The sequence below is a fragment of the Chiloscyllium plagiosum genome, unplaced genomic scaffold (genome assembly GCF_037043375.1).
Source record: "Chiloscyllium plagiosum isolate Xiang-an unplaced genomic scaffold, Cpla_swu_hap1 HiC_scaffold_42, whole genome shotgun sequence".
Classification (NCBI taxonomy): domain Eukaryota; kingdom Metazoa; phylum Chordata; class Chondrichthyes; order Orectolobiformes; family Hemiscylliidae; genus Chiloscyllium; species Chiloscyllium plagiosum.
Genome location: NW_028270180.1, coordinates 51,537,582 through 51,555,858, shown reverse-complemented (window position 1 = coordinate 51,555,858; position 18,277 = coordinate 51,537,582). Strand labels below are relative to the sequence as shown.

At 52.6% G+C, this 18,277-nt stretch overlaps 1 long non-coding RNA gene across 1 annotated transcript in view; it reads left to right on the top strand.

Moving 5' to 3' along the window:
- Window positions 1–16,755, top strand: part of LOC148137768 (uncharacterized) — a 31,212-nt gene extending 14,457 nt beyond the window's left edge. The window contains exon 3 of the long non-coding RNA XR_015754172.1: window positions 16,454–16,755. This is a non-coding gene — a long non-coding RNA (uncharacterized LOC148137768). The remainder of the gene's footprint in view (window positions 1–16,453) is intronic.
- Window positions 16,756–18,277: the final 1,522 nt, after the last annotated feature.

Sequence of the window (18,277 nt, the reverse complement as noted above, 5' to 3'; positions counted from 1 at the left end):
CTTTGGGTGTGTGTTTCCGTCGTGTGTGTGTGTGTGTGTGTGTGCGTGTGTGCGCGCGCGCGTGCATGTCCCTCCCTTGCTCTGTGTTTCTGTGTGTGTATGTACCCCTCTCGCTTTGTGTGTCCGTCCCTTGTGTGTGTGAGTGCGTGTCCCCCCTTGCTGTGTGCGCGTGTCCCACCCTTGCCGTGTCTGCGTGCCCCCTCTCAATTTCTGTGTACATGCCCACCCCCTCGACATGTGTGTGTCCCTTCTTTCGCTGTATGTGTGTGAGTGTCCCTCCCTCACTCTGTGTGTGTGTGTTTTTGTGTGTCTGCGGGTAACCCCCTCACTGTGTGTGTTTGTATGTCGCTCCCTCGCTGTGTGTTTGTGTCCCTTCCTCGCTGTGTGTGCACGCGTCCATCCCTTGCTCTGTGTTTATGTGGGTGTATGTGTATCTGTGCGTGTCCCTCCCTCGCTTTGCGTGTGTGTGTCCGTCCCTTGTGTGCGTGTGTGCATGTCTCTCCCTTGCTCTGTGTTTCTGTGTGTATGTATGTATGCGCATCACTCCCTCGCTTTGTGTGTGAGTCCATCCCTTGTGTGTGTGAGTATGTGACCAGCTTGCTGTGTGCGTTCTCACTCTTGCCGTGTCTGTGTATGTCCTCTCTCGCTGTGTGTGTGTGCCTCCTCTCAATTTCTGTGCACATGCCCTCCCCCTCGACATGTGTGTGCTTGTCCCTCCTTCGCGGTGTGTGCTTGTCCCTCCTTCGCGGTGTGTGCGTGTCCCTCCCTTGCAGTGTATGTGCGTGTCCCTCCCTTGCAGTGTATGTGCGTGTCCCTCCCTTGCAGTGTATGTGCGTGTCCCTCCCTTGCAGTGTATGTGCGTGTATTCCCCTCACCGTAAGTGTGTGTGTTTGTCCCTCCCTCGTATGTGTGTGTGTGTGTGTCTCTCCTTCGCTTTGCGTGTGTGTGTCCCCGTCTCTCGCAGTGTGTGTGTGTATCCCTCCCTCGCTGTGTGTCTGCGTGTATCCCCCTCACTGTGTGTATGTGCGTGTCCATCCATCACTGTGTGCGTGTGTCCCTCTTGCTGTGCGTGGCCCTCCCTTGCTGAGTGTGCATGTGTCTCCACCTCGCTGTGTGTGCGTATACCCCTCTTGCTCTGTGTTTGTGTTTGTGTGTGTGTGTGTGTTTGCATGTGACCCTCCCTCGCTGTGTGTGCATGTCCCGCTCTGGCTGTGTGTGCGCGTATCCCTCCCTTGCTCTATGTGTATGTGTGTGTCCATCTTGCTGTGCGTGTGTGCGCGTGGCCCTCCCTCGCTGTGTGTCTGCGTGTATCCCCCTCACTGTGTGCATGTGCGTGTCCATCCATCGCTGTGTGCGTGTGTCCCTCTTGCTGTGCGTGTGTGTGCTTGGCCCTCCCTTGCTATGTGTGCATGTGTCTCCCCCTCGCTGTGTTTGAGAGTGTCCCTATCTTGCTCTGTGTGTCTGTGTGTGTCTTCCTCCCTTGCTGTGTATGTGCGTGTCCCTCCCTCACTGTGTATGTGTGAGTTTCCCCCCCTTGCTCTGTGTGTGTGTGTGTGTGTGTGTGTGTGTGTGTGTCCTTCTTGGTGTGTGTGCGTGGCCCTCCCTCTCTGTGTGCATGTGTACCTCCCTGGCTGTGTGCGCATGTCCCCCTCTCGCTGTATATATCTGTGTTTGTGTGCTTCCTCATGCGCATGTCGCTCTCCCACTATATGTGCGTGTCCCTCCCTCACTGTGTGTGAGTGTTCGTCCCTCCCTCGCTCTGTGTGTGCGTGTCCCTCCCTCGCTGTGTGTGCGTGTCCCTCCCTCGCTGTGCTTGCGTGTCCCTCCCTCGCTGTGCGTGCGTGTCCCTCCCTTGCTGTGTGTGCGTGTCCCTCCCTCGCTGTGTGTGTGTGTGTGTCCCTCCCTCGCTATGTGTGTGTGTGTGTCCCTCCCTCGCTGTGTGTATGCGTGTCCCTCCCTCGCTGTGTGTGTGTGTATGTCCCTCCCTCGCAGTGTGTGTGCGTGTCGCTCCCTCACTGTGTGTGTGTGTGTGTCCCTCCCTCGCTGTGTGTGTGCGTGTCGCTCCCTCACTGTGTGTGTGTGCGTGTCCCTCCCTCGCTGTGTATGTGCGTGTCGCTCCCTCACTGTGTGTGTGTGTGTGTGTCCCTCCCTCGCTGTGTGTGTGCGTGTCCCTCCCTCACTGTGTGTGTGTGCGTGTCCCTCCCTCGCTGTGTGTGTGCGTGTCCCTCCCTCACTGTGTGTGTGCGTGTCCCTCCCTCGCTGTGTGTGTGCGTGTCCCTCCCTCACTGTGTGTGTGTGTGTGTGTCCCTCCCTCACTGTGTGTGCGTGTCCCTCCCTCACTGTGTGTGTGTGTGTGTCCCTCCCTCGCTGTGTGTGCGTGTCCCTCCCTCACTGTGTGTGTGTGCGTGTCCCTCCCTCACTGTGTGTGTGTGTGTGTGTGTGTGTGTCCCTCCCTCACTGTGTGTGCGTGTCCCTCCCTCACTGTGTGTGTGCGTGTCCCTCCCTCGCTGTGTGTGTGTGTCCCTCCCTCGCTGTGTTTCTGCGTGTCGCTCCCTCACTGTGTGTGTGTGTGTCCCTCCCTCACTGTGTGTGTGCGTGTCGCTCCCTCACTGTGTGTGTGTGCGTGTCCCTCCCTCGCTGTGTGTGTGCGTGTCGCTCCCTCACTGTGTGTGTGTGTGTCCCTCCCTCACTGTGTGTGTCCCTCCCTCACTGTGTGTGTGTGCGTGTCCCTCCCTCGCTGTGTGTGTGCGTGTCCCTCCCTCACTGTGTGTGTGTGCGTGTCCCTGCCTCACTGTGTGTGCGTGTCCCTCCCACGCTGTGAGTGTGTGTGTCCCTCCCTCGCTGTGAGTGTGTGTGTCCCTCCCTCGCTGTGTGTGTGTGTGTGTCCCTCCCTCGCTGTGTGTGTGTGTGTCCCTCCCTCGCTGTGTGTGTGTGTGTCCCTCCCTCGCTGTGTGTGTGTGTGTGTCCCTCCCTCGCTGTGTGTGTCCCTTCCTCGCTGTGTGTGTGTGTGTGTCCCTCCCTCGCTGTGTGTGTGTGTGTCCCTCCCTCGCTGTGTGTGTGTCCCTCCCTCGCTGTGTGTGTGTGTCCCTCCCTCGCTGTGTGTGTGTGTGTCCCTCCCTCGCTGTGAGTGTGTGTGTGTCCCTCCCTCGCTGTGTGTGTGTGTGTCCCTCCCTCGCTGTGTGTGTGTGTGTGTCCCTCCCTCGCTGTGTGTGTGTCCCTCCCTCGCTGTGTGTGTGTGTCCCTCCCTCGCTGTGTGTGTGTGTGTCCCTCCCTCGCTGTGTGTGTGTCCCTCCCTCGCTGTGAGTGTGTGTGTGTCCCTCCCTCGCTGTGTGTGTGTGTGTGTCCCTCCCTCGCTGTGTGTGTGTGTCCCTCCCTCGCTGTGTGTGTGTGTCCCTCCCTCGTTGTGTGTGTGTGTGTCCCTCCCTCGCTGTGTGTGTGTGTCCCTCCCTCGCTGTGTGTGTGTGTTCCTCCTTCGCTGTGTGTGTGTGTGTCCCTCCCTCGCTGTGTGTGTGTGTGTGTCCCTCCCTCGCTGTGTGTGTGTCCCTCCCTCGCTGTGTGTGTGTCCCTCCCTCGCTGTGTGTGTGTGTGTCCCTCCCTTGCTGTGTGTGTGTGTCCCTCCCTCGCTGTGTGTGTGTGTCCCTCCCTCGCTGTGAGTGTGTGTCCCTCCCTCGCTGTGTGTGTGTGTGTGTCCCTCCCTCGCTGTGTGTGTGTGTGTGTACCGCTTGCTGTGCGTGCGTGTCTGTGGCCTTCCCTTGCTGTGTGTGCATGTGTCGCCCCCTCGCTCTGTGTGTCCCCCTCCTTCACTTTGTGTGTGTGTGTGTGTGTGTTTGTGTGGTCCCACCCTCGCTGTCTGTGTATGTGCGTGTCCCTCCCTCACTGTGTATGTGTGAGTTTCCCCCCTTGCCCTGTGTGCGTGGCCCTCCCTCGCTGTGTGTGTGTGTGTGTTCGTCTTGCTGTGCGTGTGGCCCTCCCTCGCTGTGTGTGCATGTGTCGCCCCCTCGCTATGTGTGTGTGTGTCTCTCCCTCGGTCTCTGTGTGTGTGTGGTCCCACCCTCGCTGTCTGTATGTGTGCGTGTCCCTCCCTTGCCGTGTATTTGTGTGTCCCTCTCTCGCTGTGTGCCTGTGTTTGTGTGCTTGCGCATGCGCGTGTCCCTCCCTCGCTGTGTGTGCGTGTCCCCCTCTTGCTGTGAGTATGTGTGTCCCTCTTGCAGTGTATGTGACTGCCCCTCCCTCGCTGTGTGTGTTTGTGTATGTCCCTCCCTCGTTGTGCGTGTGCATGTCTTTCCCTCGCTGTGTGTACGTTTCACTCCCTCGCTGTGTGTGTGTCCCTCCCTCGCTGTGTGGGCGTGTCCATCCCTCGCTGTGTGTGCGCTTGTCCCTCCCTCACTCTGCGTGTGCGTGTTCCTCACTCTCTGCATATCTCAGCAAGTCCCTCCCTTGCTGTGAGTGCCCCTCGCTCGCTGTGTGTGTGTGTGTCTCGCTGTGTGTATGTCCCTTCCTCATTGTGTTTGTGTATGTGTCACACCCTCACAGTATGTGTTTGTGTGTGTCCCCCTTCGCTGCGTGTCCCTCACTCGCTGGTTGCGTGTGTCACTCCCTCACGTTGTGTGTATGTGTCTCTCTCTCGCTCTGTGTGTGCGTCTCCCTCCCTCGCTGTGAGTGTGTGTGTGTGTGTCTTCATCCCTCCCTCTGTGTGTGTGTGTGTGTGTGTAAAAGTGTGTTTCCCTCCCAAACTGAGAGTGTGCGTCTGCTCCTCGCTGTGTGTGTGTATCCCCCCCTCACTGTATCTGTGTGTGTGTGTGTTCGTCCCTCCCTCGCTCTGTGTGTGTGTGTCTTGCAGTGTAATCGCATGTCCCACCCTCGCTTTGTGTGTGTGTATCCGTCTGGCTGTGTATGCGCGCGTCACTCCATCGCTCTTTGTGTATGTGTGCATCCCTTGTGTATGTGTGTGTCCCTCTATTGCACTTTGTGTATATCCCCCTCACTGTATGATTGCATGTCCCCCCTCGCTGTGTGTGCGTGTCCCTCCCTCACTGTGTGAGTGCATGTCCCCTCTCGCTGTGTGTGCGTGTCCCCTCTCAATTCCTGTATACATGCGCTCTCCCTCGCCGTGTGTGTGCTTGTCCCTCCTTCCGTGTGTGTGTGTGTGTGTGTGTGTGTGTGTGGGTGTGTGTAAAAGTGTGTCTCCCTCTCACGCTGTGAGTGTGCGCGTCCTCCTCACTGTGTGTGTGCGTATGCCCCTTTGCTGTATCTGTGTGTGTGTCCGTCCCTCCCTCACTGTGTGTGTGTGTATGTGCTCCCCCCTCACTGTATCTGTGTGTGTGTGTGTCCCTCCCTCGCTGTGTATGTATGAGTTTCCCCTACTTGCTGTGTGTGGGTGGGTGTGTGTCCCTCTTGCTGTGCGTGGCCCTCCCTCGCTGCGTGTGCATGTGTCTCCACCTCGTTGTGTGTGCGCGTAGCCCTCTCTTGCTCTGTGTGCGTGTTTGTGTCTAACTCTCCCTCGCTGTGTGTGCATGTCCCTCCCTGGCTGTGTGTGCGCGTGTCCCTCTCTTGCTGTGTGTGTGTGTATGTGTCTGTGTGTCTCCTCCTTGCTGTGCGCATGCGTGCGTGGCCCTCCCTGGCTGTGTGTGCATGTGTCTCACCCTCGCTGTGTTTGTGAGTGTCCCTCTCTTGCTCTGTGTGTGTGTGTGTCCCTCCCTCGCTGTGTGTGTTTCTGTTTGTGTGCCTGCGCATGTGCGTGTCACTCCCTTGCTCTGTGTGTGTGTGTGTCCCTCTTGAAGTGTATGCTCATGTCCCACCCTCGCTTTGTGTGTGTGTGTCCCTCTGGCTGTGTGCGCGCGTGTCACTCCCTCGGTCTTTGTGTGAGTGTGCATCTCTTGTGTATGTGTGTGTGTCCCTCCATTGTGTATATCCTCCTCACTGTGTGAGTGCATGTCCCCTCTCGCTGTGTGTGCGTGCCCCCTCTCAATTCCTGTATACATGCCCTCCCCCTCGCCGTGTGTGTGCTTGTCCCTCCTTCTGTGTGTGTGTGTGTGTGTGTGTGTGTCCCTCCCTTGCTGTGTATGAGCGTGTCCCTCCCTCGCTTTGTGTGTTTGTGTATGTTCCTCCCTTGCTGTGTGTGCATGTCCTTCCCTCGTTGTGTTTGCGTGTCCCTCCCTCGCTCTGAGTGTTTGTATGTGTGGGTGTGTGTGGGTGTGCGCGCGCGTGTACCTCCCTTGCTGTGTGTGTCTCTCGCTCGCTGTGCGTGTGTGTGTCCCTTCCTCGCTGTATGTGTGTGTGTGTGTGTGTGTGTGTGTGTGTATGTGCGCGTGTCCCTCCATCGCTGTGTGTGTCCCCCTCTTGCTGTGCATTTGTGTGTGTGGCCCTCCCTCGCTGTGTGTGCATGTGCCTCCTCCTCGCTGTGTGTGCGCGTGTCCCTCTCTTGCTGTGTGTGTGTGTGTGTGTGTGTCCCTCTCACTGTGTGTGTCTATGTTTGTGTGCTTCCTCATGCGCGTGTCACTCCATCACTGTGTGTGCGTGTCCCTCCCACGCTGTCGGTGTGTGTATGTGTGTCCCTCCCTCGCTCTGTGTATGTGTGTCCCTCCCTCGCTCTGTGTGTGTGCATGTGTGTCCCTCCCTCGCTCTGTGTGTGTATGTGTGTCCCTCCCTCGCTCTGTGTGTGTATGTGTGTCCCTCCCTCGCTCTGTGTGTGTGCATGTGTGTCCCTCCCTCGCTCTGTGTGTGTGCATGTGTGTCCCTCCCTCGCTCTGTGTGTGTATGTGTGTCCCTCCCTCGCTCTGTGTGTGTGTGTGTATGTGTATCTCTCTCTCGCTCTGTGTGTGTACGTGTGTCCCTCTCTTGCTCTGTGTGTGTATGTGTCCCTCCCTCACTGTGTGTGTGCATGTGTGTCCCTCCCTCGCTCTGTGTGTGTATATGTGTGTCCCTCCCTCACTCTGTGTGTGTGTGTGTGCGTGTGTGTGTGTGTGCATGTGTGTCCCTCCCTCGCTCTGTGTGTGTATATGTGTGTCCCTCCCTCACTTTGTGTGTGTGTGTGTGTGTGCATGTGTGTCCATCCCTCGCTCTGTTGTGTGTGTGTGTGTCCCTCCCTCACTCTGTGTGTGTGCATGTGTGTCCCTCCCTCACTCTGTGTGTGTGTATGTGTGTCCTTCCCTCGCTCTGTGTGTGTGTATGTGTGTCCTTCCCTCGCTCTGTGTGTGTGCATGTGTGTCCTTCCCTCGCTCTGTGTGTGTGTATGTATGTCCTTCCCTCGCTCTGTGCGTGTGTGTGTCCCTCTCTCACTCTGTGTCTGTGCATGTGTGTCCCTCCCTCACTGTGTCTGTGCATGTGTGTCCCTCCCTCACTGTGTCTGTGCATGTGTGTCCCTCTCTCGCTCTGTGTGTGTGCATGTGTGTCCCTCCCTCGCTCTGTGTGTGTGCATGTGTGTCCCTCCCTCGCTCTGTGTGTGTATGTGTGTCCCTCCCTTGCTGGATGTGTGTGTATGTGTGTCCCTCCCTAGCTCTGTGTGTGTGCATGTGTGTCCCTCCCTCACTCTGTTTTGTGTGTGGTCCCACCCTCACTGTGTGTGTGTGCGTGTTCGTCCCTCGCTGTGTATGTGTGAGTTACCCCCTTGTTCTGTGTGTGTGTGTCTCTTGCTGTGCGTGTGTGTGTGGCCCTCCCTCGCTGTGTGTGCCCGTGTCCCTGTCTTGCTGTCTGTGTGTGTGTTTGTGTGTGTCCATGTCCCTCACTGGCTGTGTGTGTGCGTGTCCCTGTCTTGCTGTCTGTGTGTGTGTTTGTGTGTGTCCATGTCCCTCACTGGCTGTGTGTGTGCATGCCCCTCTCTCGCTGTGTGTCTGTGTTTGTGTGCTTGCGCATGTGCGTGTGCTTCCCTCGCTGTGTGTACGTGTCCCCCTCTTGCTGTGAATGTGTGTCCCTCTTGCAGTGTATGTGAGTATCCTTCCTTCGCGGTGTGTGTGTGTGTGTGTGTATGCATGTGTGTCCCTCCCTCACTGTTTATGTGTCAGTTTCCTTCCCTGTATGTGTGTGTGTGTATGTGTGCTAGTCTTGCTGTGCGTGTGTGTGTGTGGTCCTCCCTCGCTGTGTGTGCATGTGTCTCCCTCTCGCTGTTTCTGCGCGTGTCCCTCTCTTGCTGTGTGTGTGTGTGTTTTGCGTGTGTCCATGTCCCTCCCTGGCTATGTGTGTGCGTGTCCCTCTTTAGCTGTGTGTCTGTGTCTGTGTTTGTGTGCTTGAGCATGCGCGTGTCCATCTCTCGCTGTGTGTGCGTGTCCCCTCTTGCTGTGAGTTTGTGTGACCCTTTTACAGTGTATGTGAGTGTCCTTCCTTCGCTGCGTGTGTGTGTATATGTGTGTCACTCCCACACTGTGTGTGTCCCTCCCTTGCTGTGTGCGTGTGTGTGCGCCTCTTGCTGTGTGTGCGTGTGTCACTCCGTCGCTCTGTGAGTGTGTCCGTACCTTGTGTGTGTGTGTGTCCCTCCCTTACTCTTTGTGCATATCCCCACCATTGTGTGTCCGCATCGCCCCTCGCTGTGTGAGTGCCTGTCCCCCCTTGCTGTGTGTGCGTGTGCCCCTCCCTCGCCATGTCTGTGCGTGACCCCTCTCGCTGTGTGTGCATGCCCCCTCTCAATTTCGGTGCACATGCCCTCCCCCTCGCCGTGTGTCTGCGTGTCTCTCCTTCCCTGTGTGTGTACATATCCCTCCCTTGCTGTTTATGTGCGTGGCCCTCTCTCGCTCTGTGTGTTTGTGTATATCCCTCCCTCGCTGTGTGTGTGTGTCCGTCCCTTGAGTGTGTGATTGCGTGACCACCTTGCTGGGTGCGTGTGTCCCACCCTTGCCATGTCTGTGTGTCCCCTCTCGCTGTGTGTGTGTGTCGCCTCTCAATTTCTGTACACATGCCCTCCCCCTCGACATGTGTGTGTTCGTCCCTCCTTCGCAGTGTGTACATGTCCCTCCCTCGCAGTGTATGTTCGTGTCCCTCCCTCACTGTGTGTCTGCGTGTATTCCCCTCACCGTAAGTGTGTGTGTTTGTCCCTCCCTCGCTGTGTGTGCATGTCCTTCCCTCACTGTGTCTGTGTGTGTGTGTCCCTTCGCTGCGTGTCTGTGCGTGTCCCTCCCTCGCTGTGTGTGTCCCTTCACTGCATGTCTATGCGTGTCCCTCCCTTGCTGTGTGTGTGTGTGTGTGTGTGTCCCTCGCTGTGTGTGTCCCTTCCTCGTTGTCTGCGTGTTCCCCTTCGTTGCGTGTCTGTGCGTGTCCCTTCCTCGTTGTGTGTGTGCGTGTCCCTCCCTCGCTGTGTGTGTGTGCGTGTCCCTCCCTCGCTGTGTGTGTGTCCCTCCCTCGCTGTGTGTGTGTGTGCGCATGTCCTTCTCTCGCTGTGTGTCTGCGTGTATCCCCCTCACTGTGTGCGTATGCATGCCCCCCCTTTGCTGTGTGTGTCTGTGTCCCTCCCTCGCTGTGTGAGTGCGTGTCCCTCCCTCGCTGTGAGTGTGTGTGTGTCCCTCCCTCGCTGTGAGAGTGCGTGTCCCTCCCTCGCTGTGTGAGTGCGTGTCCCTCCCTCGCTCTGTGTGTGTGTGTGTGTGTGTGTGTGTGTGTGTCCCTGTCCCTCCCTCGCTGTGTGTGTCCCAGCCTTGCTGCGTGTATGCGTGTCCCTCCCTTGCTACATGTGTGCGTGTCCCTCCCTCACTGCGTGAGCCCCTCCCTCGATTTGCGTGTATGTGTCCCTCCCTCTGTGTGTCTGCGTGTATCCCCCTCACTGTGTGTGAGTGCATGTCCTTTCCTCGCTGTGTGTCTATGGGTATCTCCCTCACTGTGTGTGTTTGTGTGTCGCGTCGCTCCCTTGCTCTCTGTGTGTGTGTGTCCAATATTTGCACCATCAGTGGATTGGCGATCATAAATTGACTGTGGTATTCAGGAATGTGTGGTTTAAGTAAGTGCACCACGGGAAATGCAGGGTTTAATGTAAAGGTCAAGGGGTGGTCTGGGTAGGACGCTCTTCAGAGGTTTGGAATGGACTGGTTGGGCCAACTGGCCTGGTTGCACACTATGGCGATTCTGTTCAGGTTATTGTCCAGCCCTGTCAACCATCCCCGTCTCTTACACCTTGCCTTATCCCCAATATTCTCCTTGACACTGTCATCTCCTCCAGACTCTAAAAGACTCCTTGGCGATGTAAGCTTCTCCAGTCCTTGCAAAGATCGATATGTCTGTCACCTCTTCCTGCGTTTAGAACCCTCCCTATAACTATTACCATTTGGTACAGCACTCCCAATCATTGTTCCCTCTTGAAACTCCCATAAACATTTGTATCTCTGAAAACTCATCTGGACTGTCTCAACTTTATGGGCGGCACGTTGGCACAGTGGTTAGCACTGCTCCCTCAGCGCCAGAGACCCGGGTTCAATACCCACCTCAGGCGACTGACTGTGTGGAGTTTGCACGTTCTCCCCGTATCTGCGTGGGTTTCCTCCGGGTGCTCCGGTTTCCTCCCACAGTCCAAAGATGTGCAGGTCAGGTGAATTGGCCGTGCTAAATTGCCCATAGTGTTAGGTAAGGGGTAAATGTAGGGGCATGGGTAGGTTGCGCTTCGGTGGGGCGGTGTGGACTTGTTGGACCGAAGGGCCTGTTTCCACACTGTAAGTAATCTAAAACTTCCCTTTGACAGTTACGTTCTGAGACCTGCTCTATATCAGTGAAGTAATTAAGTCTTGGCAACACTCACTGTTATAACCTCCCTCCAGCCGAACAGCACTGAGGATATGTAGAAGCTCTTTTCAACCCGACAGCCATCTCTGTGTCTGTAATCTCCTCCACTCCCCATAATACATTGTCTCTGAGCTCCTCTGTAGTCCATTAAACACTCCCTAACACTGTCTGTATCAGTGTAACCTTCTCCAAAAACACAACCTTCTCTATCTGTGTAAATCCCTACACCGGTCCCTGTCCCTCTCAGCTCCGTCTAATAATACAACCCTCCATGTCTGTGTATTCACCTTCAGTCCCTACTCACCTCCCTATCTGTGTAACCTTCTCCATGCATTTTTGCTTCAGTCTCTTCAACTGTCCCTGTCAGTGTAACCTCTTCCAGACGCGAAAACTCTTCTCTTTTTGACTTACTCAGACCACACAACCCTCACTATCTGTAACCTACTCCTGTCTGAGAAACCTACCTCTGCAAATTGCTCCAACTCTTCCACTCTCCATAAACTCTTACATCCCTCCCTATCTACCAAGTCTCTTCCAGTCCCTAAACACCAACAGTCTGTGGAGACCCGACCACCATCCCTATCAGTGTAATCCTCTCAGGTCTCCGCAGTATTCCTGATCTGTCGAACTCACTCCATGCCTGTGCCTCTCCCAATCCAGTCCCTACAAAACCCACTATCTATTTAACACCCTCCTGTCACTATCATCCCCATGTCAATGTAAGCTCCTCCTGTGTCTCCATCATCTACCCATCTTCATAACCTTGTCCAGCTCTTACACCACTATCTGTTTAAACGTCACCCTCCCTTCAACTTCCTCCTGTTTGTGCTATGCTCCCTTATCTGTGAAACTGTTTCTGACCAAAATTGTTATCCCAGTCTCTGAAAAGTAATCCAGATTCCACAGCCTCCATAACCCCCAGAACCTAAGCCTTCCTATGTCTATAAACATCTTCAGTCATGACTACCCTGCATATCTCTGTTTGTTCTTCCAGTCGATACAAACAACTTTATCTCTGTAATCTGCTCAGCTCCCTAAAACAGTCGCTGTCTGTGATCCAGCCCTGGCCTACAAACATCGTGATCCCTGTAAACTTCTCCATCCCTCCCAACATTCCCATCTCCATGAGCACATCAGCCCTACAGCTCTCTACATTTCTGTAACCTCCTGTGGGTCTATGGTCCTCCCTCCCTGTGAAACTACCTCCAGTCCCCACATCCCTCCCAATCTGGGTCGTCTGCTCCAGATCAGACCATTGCTGTTTCTGTAAACACCTCCACTCCTGACAACTCTTTCCATTTGTGTAACCTCGTTCAGACCCCATACCCTCCAGCTTCCTGAATCCTCTTCCTGCATTGCAACCAAAACCACATGTTTATGTAATATCCACCAGTGCTTACACCCTTCCCAACTCAGAAACCACTTGCAGCCCTAACAAAACACCTAAACTGTGAAACCTCTCATTTCCCTACAATCCTCCCTCCCTCCCTCCTCAAATGCCTTCATCACCATCAAACCACACAATTACTGAAGCCTCCTTTTGGCACTGCAACCCTCCTAATGTCTGCAAAATCCTCCAGTCCTGATATCATCTCTGTCTCTGTAACCCCCTCCACCCTCCAGTGTCCTTCTGGGGAACATGGCAGAGGAGGGAAGATTTGTGAAGTCCGAGCCATGTTACGGAGGTAGAATTCTTGGAATTACAGATTTGGTCGAATGTCTGTGGTGTGCAGATTATTTGCGAGGACTCTAAAGACAGGATTTATGACTACTTGGAAAACCATAGTTACATTAGCCACAGTCAGCATGGGTTTGTGAGGGGTCAGGTCATGCCTCACAAACCTTATTGAATTCTTTGAGGATATGGCAGAATACGTTGATGGCTCATTCAGAAAAGAAGGATGATTGGGATACAGGGGAATCTTTCTGTCTGGATACAGGATTGGATGGCCTAGAGAAGACAGAGGGTGGCAGCAGATGGACAGTATTGAGCCTGGGGCTCAGTGACCAGTGGTGTTCTGTAACAATCGGCTCTGGGACTCTGCTCTTTGTGATTTTTGTAAATGACTTGGATGTGGATGTTGGAGAGTGGGTTAGTAAGTTTGTCAATAACATGAAGGTTGGTGGAGTGGTGGGGAATGTGGAGGGCTGTTGTAGGTTGCAATGGGACATTGACAGAACGCAGAGCTGGGCTGGAAGTGGCAGATGGAGTCCAATCTGGAAAAGTGTGAAGTGATTCATTCTGGAAGGTCGAATTTGAATACAGAATACAGGGTGAAAGGCAGAATACTTGGCAGTGCGGAGGAACAGAGAGACCATGGGGTCCGTCTCCATAGATCCCTCAAAATCACCACGCACGTTGGTCGGGTTGTTAAAAAGGCATATGTTGCATTGGCTCCCCTTAGAAGGGGATTGACTGTAAGAGCCGTGAGGTTTTACTGCATCTTTATAGCGTCCTGGTGAGACCACACTTGGAATATTGTGTTCAGTTCTGGTCCCCTGTTTACAGGAAGGGTGTGCAAGTTTTAGAGAGCGTACACAGGAGAGTTACCAAGATGCTGCCTGGAATGGAGGGCAGTTCTTACGAAGAAAGGTGAAGGGAGCTAAGGCTTTTTTCATTGGAGTGAAGAAGGGGGTGGGGTGACTTTGTGGAGGTGAACAAGATGATGAGAGGCACAGAGTGAGTGAATAGTCAGAGACTTTTCCTCCTATGGCATAAATGGCTATTACAAGGGGGTGTAATTTTAAGGTGAATGGAGGATGGATCAGAGGATAGAGAATGGTAGGTGGTTGGATGGACTGCCAATGGTGGTAGTAAAATTAGATACATTTGGGACATTTAATAGACTCTTGGACAGACACATGGATAATAGTACAACGAAGGGTATGTAAGTTAGTTTGATCTTATAGCCGGATAAAAGGTTGGCATAGCATCATGGCCGAAGGGTCTTGGGCTGAACTGTTCTGTGTTCTACGTTCTGTCTGGTAAACTGGGTAATAAGCTCAGATCAGTGTAAAAAGGATATGGCATTCAGGAGGAGCTAGTGAACTGGATACAAAATTTGCTTGATAGTTGTAGACAGAGAGTGATGAGAGACATGTTGTTTTTCTGACTGGAGGCATGTGACCAGCGGTGTAGTTGGTCCACTGGTGTTTGTCATTTGGATAAATGGTTTGGATGGAAATATTGGTTTCCTGGTAAGTAATTGTTTTGGGTGACACTGAAATTGGTAGTAAAGTGGACAGTGAAGAAGGTTATATATGATACAACAGGATGAACAGTACTGCTGGGATCGTGGGCTGAAGAATAGCAGATGGAGCTTAATTAGATAAATGTGAAGTGTTCCATTTTGGTGAAACAAACCAGGGTGGGACTTGTACTGTTAATGTTCGGGCCCTGGGTCGTGTTGTCAGTCAGTGACCCAGTGACCCAGGTACACAGTTCTTTTAATATGGTGTCACAGGTAAACAGGCTGGTGCAGCAGGCGTTTAGGATGGTTACCTTCATTGGGGAGAGCATTAAGAGTAAGAGTTGGGATGTCATGTTGTGGCTGTAAAAGACATTGGTGGGGCCACCATAAAAACATTGTTGAGCAGTAGGAAGAACTCATCTAGTTCACTAACTTCCTTTCGGGAAGGACATCAAATATTCTAACCTGGTCTGGCAGACATGTGACTCCAGACCCACAGCAATATGGCTGACTCTGAGCTGCCCTCTGGGTAATTAGCAGTGGTGTCAAAGAACGTTGTTCCAGGCAGTGACACCCACATCCCATGAATGAATAAATAAAAATACCTATGTCCCTCCATACCTCTGCAAACCCCTCCAGCTGCAGCAAACCGTCCTGTCTTTGTAACACCCTGACCACTCTCTGTAACACTCTCACCACCTCCAGCACCTTCACATCTCCCTGTTCCTATCGTGTCAATGAACGCTGACCGTGGCTCCCCTTCCCACAGCCCTCCTCCTGCGAGCAGACCCATTGCAATGCATTAACATTTACTCCTAAAACATTCTCTCACTTCAGGATTTTAAGTACTTTTTGGTGATCTTCTCAGCCTCATAATCTAGTATGATTCCTTTTGTCCTGAGTGAGGGATCAGTGGGAATTTCTTGCTGAGGTTTTTACTGTTTCAATCGAATGTCTTTTTGTTGAGTATTTTGCATTGTCCCTTCAAATGTTTTCCACTGTCCATTTACAGGCACATATTTCAGTCTGTTTCGCCTGTTTCCCTTGGTCAGTTCTCCTCTTAAACTCATGCCATTGGCTATTTTTGTTTCTAGTTGTAGCTTGTCCTTTCTTTAAAACTTTATATTTATTTAAACTGCACTTTATCACAATTTCCCGAAGGATCTCTGCAGGTGACATTACTCATTCACTAAGTTTCATTACACGGTCGCTCTGCGATAGTTGTGTCCCGAGCCAGTTGCACAATGTGTTTTTCAAAGAAACACTGAAAAAAAAATTCTCCGAACTCCTTTCAACATCAATGTTGACCGTGTGATTGTCCCAGATTATACAAATATTGAAGTTTTCCAAAATTATCACACTGCCTTTGTTAAAAAATTCCAATGAGTTCCTGTTTAATGCAGTGATGAGCAATGGAATGCTGTTCGGTGGCTAAAACTGTTCTGCTGCTTGTGTCCTTGGCAAGTAGTAGCCAGAATTTACATTCAGACTGACTCTACTTCATGATCTGAGGCCAAATGCTTTCTCTGTAATGCCTCTGATACCCATTATTGTTAGTGTTACCAATTTTGCCTGAGTTTGCACAAGACTGAACCACTGAATATTTCTGTTCACCCTGTATCCATGTCTCCCTGGTGTCTAACTCTCTTTTATCTCTGTGTCACAAATCCATTGACCTTTTTGCAGCAACGTTGTCCATTAAAAAAAAAACATTATATACTCTCTACCACAATTTTCTGTCACAAATCTATTCGCTGATGTACAATTTTAGTTAAACTCTATCCCTTCCTGTTCCTTTCTGCTTGTCTTCAGCCACATCCCCGTGCTGTTCCATTGCTTCACCTTTTCTATTTGGATTTGGAAAGCTCCTTTCACCTGCATCCTCTCTGTCAGTTTAATGCCCTGTCCATAAACCTACCGACATGATTGGCCAGGACACTGCTCCCAGCACAATTCCAGGGGGACCATCCTAACAGATTTTTAAATCAGGTACAGGATGTGTGAAGCTCTGGCTGACCAGCCTTTCTTGCCCAGCCCTAGCTGCCCTTGAACTGAGTAACTTGCTCGGCCATTTCAGAGGGTAATTGAGAGGCAAACACTTTGCTGTGGGTATGTCGTGCAGACCATGTCAGGATGGGCAGATGTCCTTCTCTAAAGTGTTTGGATTTGTTGTACATCAGTAATTGTTTCATACTTATTTGTGGATTGTTAATTATTATTTTTAAAATTATTGATTTCAAATGTCTCCTTTTCAGATGGCAGGATTCAATCCTGCCTCCCCTGAACATTAGCAGAGGTTTTGGATACATTCTCTCGCAATAATACCACTCGGCCATTACTTCACCTGCTCACTGGGTGTTCATCCGTGAGCACTCATACCAGGGCATCATGAAGCTAAACCCATTCTTCCGACACAATTGTGTGATCCTGACATCTTCCAGCAATCTGGGACAATTAATTAATATCGCTCCATTTTCCAGATCGCTGTGGAACTCAGTGCCATTCTCCATGTGTAACCCTCGCAGCATCTGTTTAACTTCCCATTCTGTCTATTTCTCTGTCTCCTGTAGGTACTCAGGAAACTCCTGACTCAATAGCCTTCCCAGCTGCTGGGTGGATCATCCATTACCTCATTGAATGCAGTTGGTCTGCCAGAGAGAGACAAAGGGAAAGGAGATCTGGAGCCTTCAATAAATCCTGTAGTGAAGTAAGGTCACCCACAGTGCACAGAGCAAAGAGCAATGAGAGGGCTCCAAACATCTATTAACACAACATGACATAGATACAGTGCCGGAGGGGAGCACAGTACACACACACCCCAGGCTCAATCACCACCCCAACGTAAGTTCTGTTATATTAAAACTCGCTGCAATACAACAGTGTATCCATGGCATGTCTTGTGGTCCAGTGTCTTCAATAATTTTTAATTCCTATAACAGATCCTATCGCTGTAACCTCCTCCCTTCCCGATAGTCCCTCTTCATATTTGAAATGTATTGCATTCCAGACTACCATCCCTATCCCTGTCACTTGGTTCAGCGTCTACAACATGCCTTATCTCAGTAGTCCCCTCCTCCAATAAGGTAAATACAAGGACTGCAGATGCTGGAAACCTGAGTCTAGATTAGAGTGGTGCTGGAAAAGCACGGCAGGTCAGGTAGCATCCGAGGAGCAGGAAAATCGACGTTTTGGGCAAAAGCCCTTCATCAGGAACAGAGGCCGTGAGCCTGCAGAGTGGGGAGATAAATGAAAGGGGGTGGGGATGGGGAGAAAGCAGCATGGAGTACAATAGGTGAATGGGGTAAGGAAGAAGGTGATAGGTCAGAGTGGAGGATGGGGGAAGGTAGCAAAGAGTACAATGGGTGAATGGGGGTGGGGATGGTGGTGATAGGTCAGAGAGGAGGGTGGAATGGATACGTGGGAAGGGAGGTAGGACATTAGGACAGGTCATGAGGGCGGTGCTGAGCTGGAAGGCTGGAGGTGGGGTAAGATGGGGGAAGAGGAAATGAGGAAACTGGTGAAGTCCACACTGATGCCCTGGGGTTGAAGTGTTCCGAGGCGGAAGGTGAGGCGTTCTTCCTCCAGGCGTCGGTGGTGAGGAAGTGGCGGTGGAGGAAGCCCAGGACCTGCATGTCCTCGGCAGAGTGGGAGGGGGAGTTGAAATGTTGGGTCACAGGGCGGTGTGGTTGATTGGTGCGAGTGTACCAGAGATGTTCCCTAAAGTGCTCTGCTAGGAGGTGTCCAGTCTCCCCAATGTAGAGGAGACCGCATTGGGAGCAACGGATACAATAAATGATATTGGTGGATGTGCAGGTAAAACTTTGGATGTGGAAGGCTCCTTTGGGGCCTTGGATGGTGTTGAGGGGGGAGGTGTGGGCACAAGTTTTGCAATTCCTGCAGTGGCAGGAGAAGGTGCCAGGAAGGGAGGGTGGGTTTTGGGGGCGCGTGGAACTGACCAGGTAGTCACGGAGGGAACGGTCTTTGCGGAAGGCGGATAGGGGTGGGGGAGGGAAATATATCCCTGGTGGTGGGGTCTGTTTGGAGGTGGCGGAAATGGCGGCGGATAATTTGGTTTATGCCAAGGTTGGTAGGGTGGAAGGTGAGCACCAGGGGCGTTCTGTCGTTGTTACGGTTGGAGGGGTGGGGTTTGAAGGCGGAGGTGCGGGATGTGGACGAGATGCGTTGAAGGGCATATTTTACCACGTGGGAAGGGAAATTTCGATCTCTAAAGAAGGAGGCTATCTGGTGTGTTCTGTGGTGGAACTGGCCCACCTGGAAGCAGGTACGGCGGAGGTGGAGGAATTGGGAATAGGGGTTGGGAATGTTGCATGCGGTAGGGTGGGAAGATATGTAATCTAGGTAGCTGTGGGAGTCGGTAGGTTTGTAAAAAATGT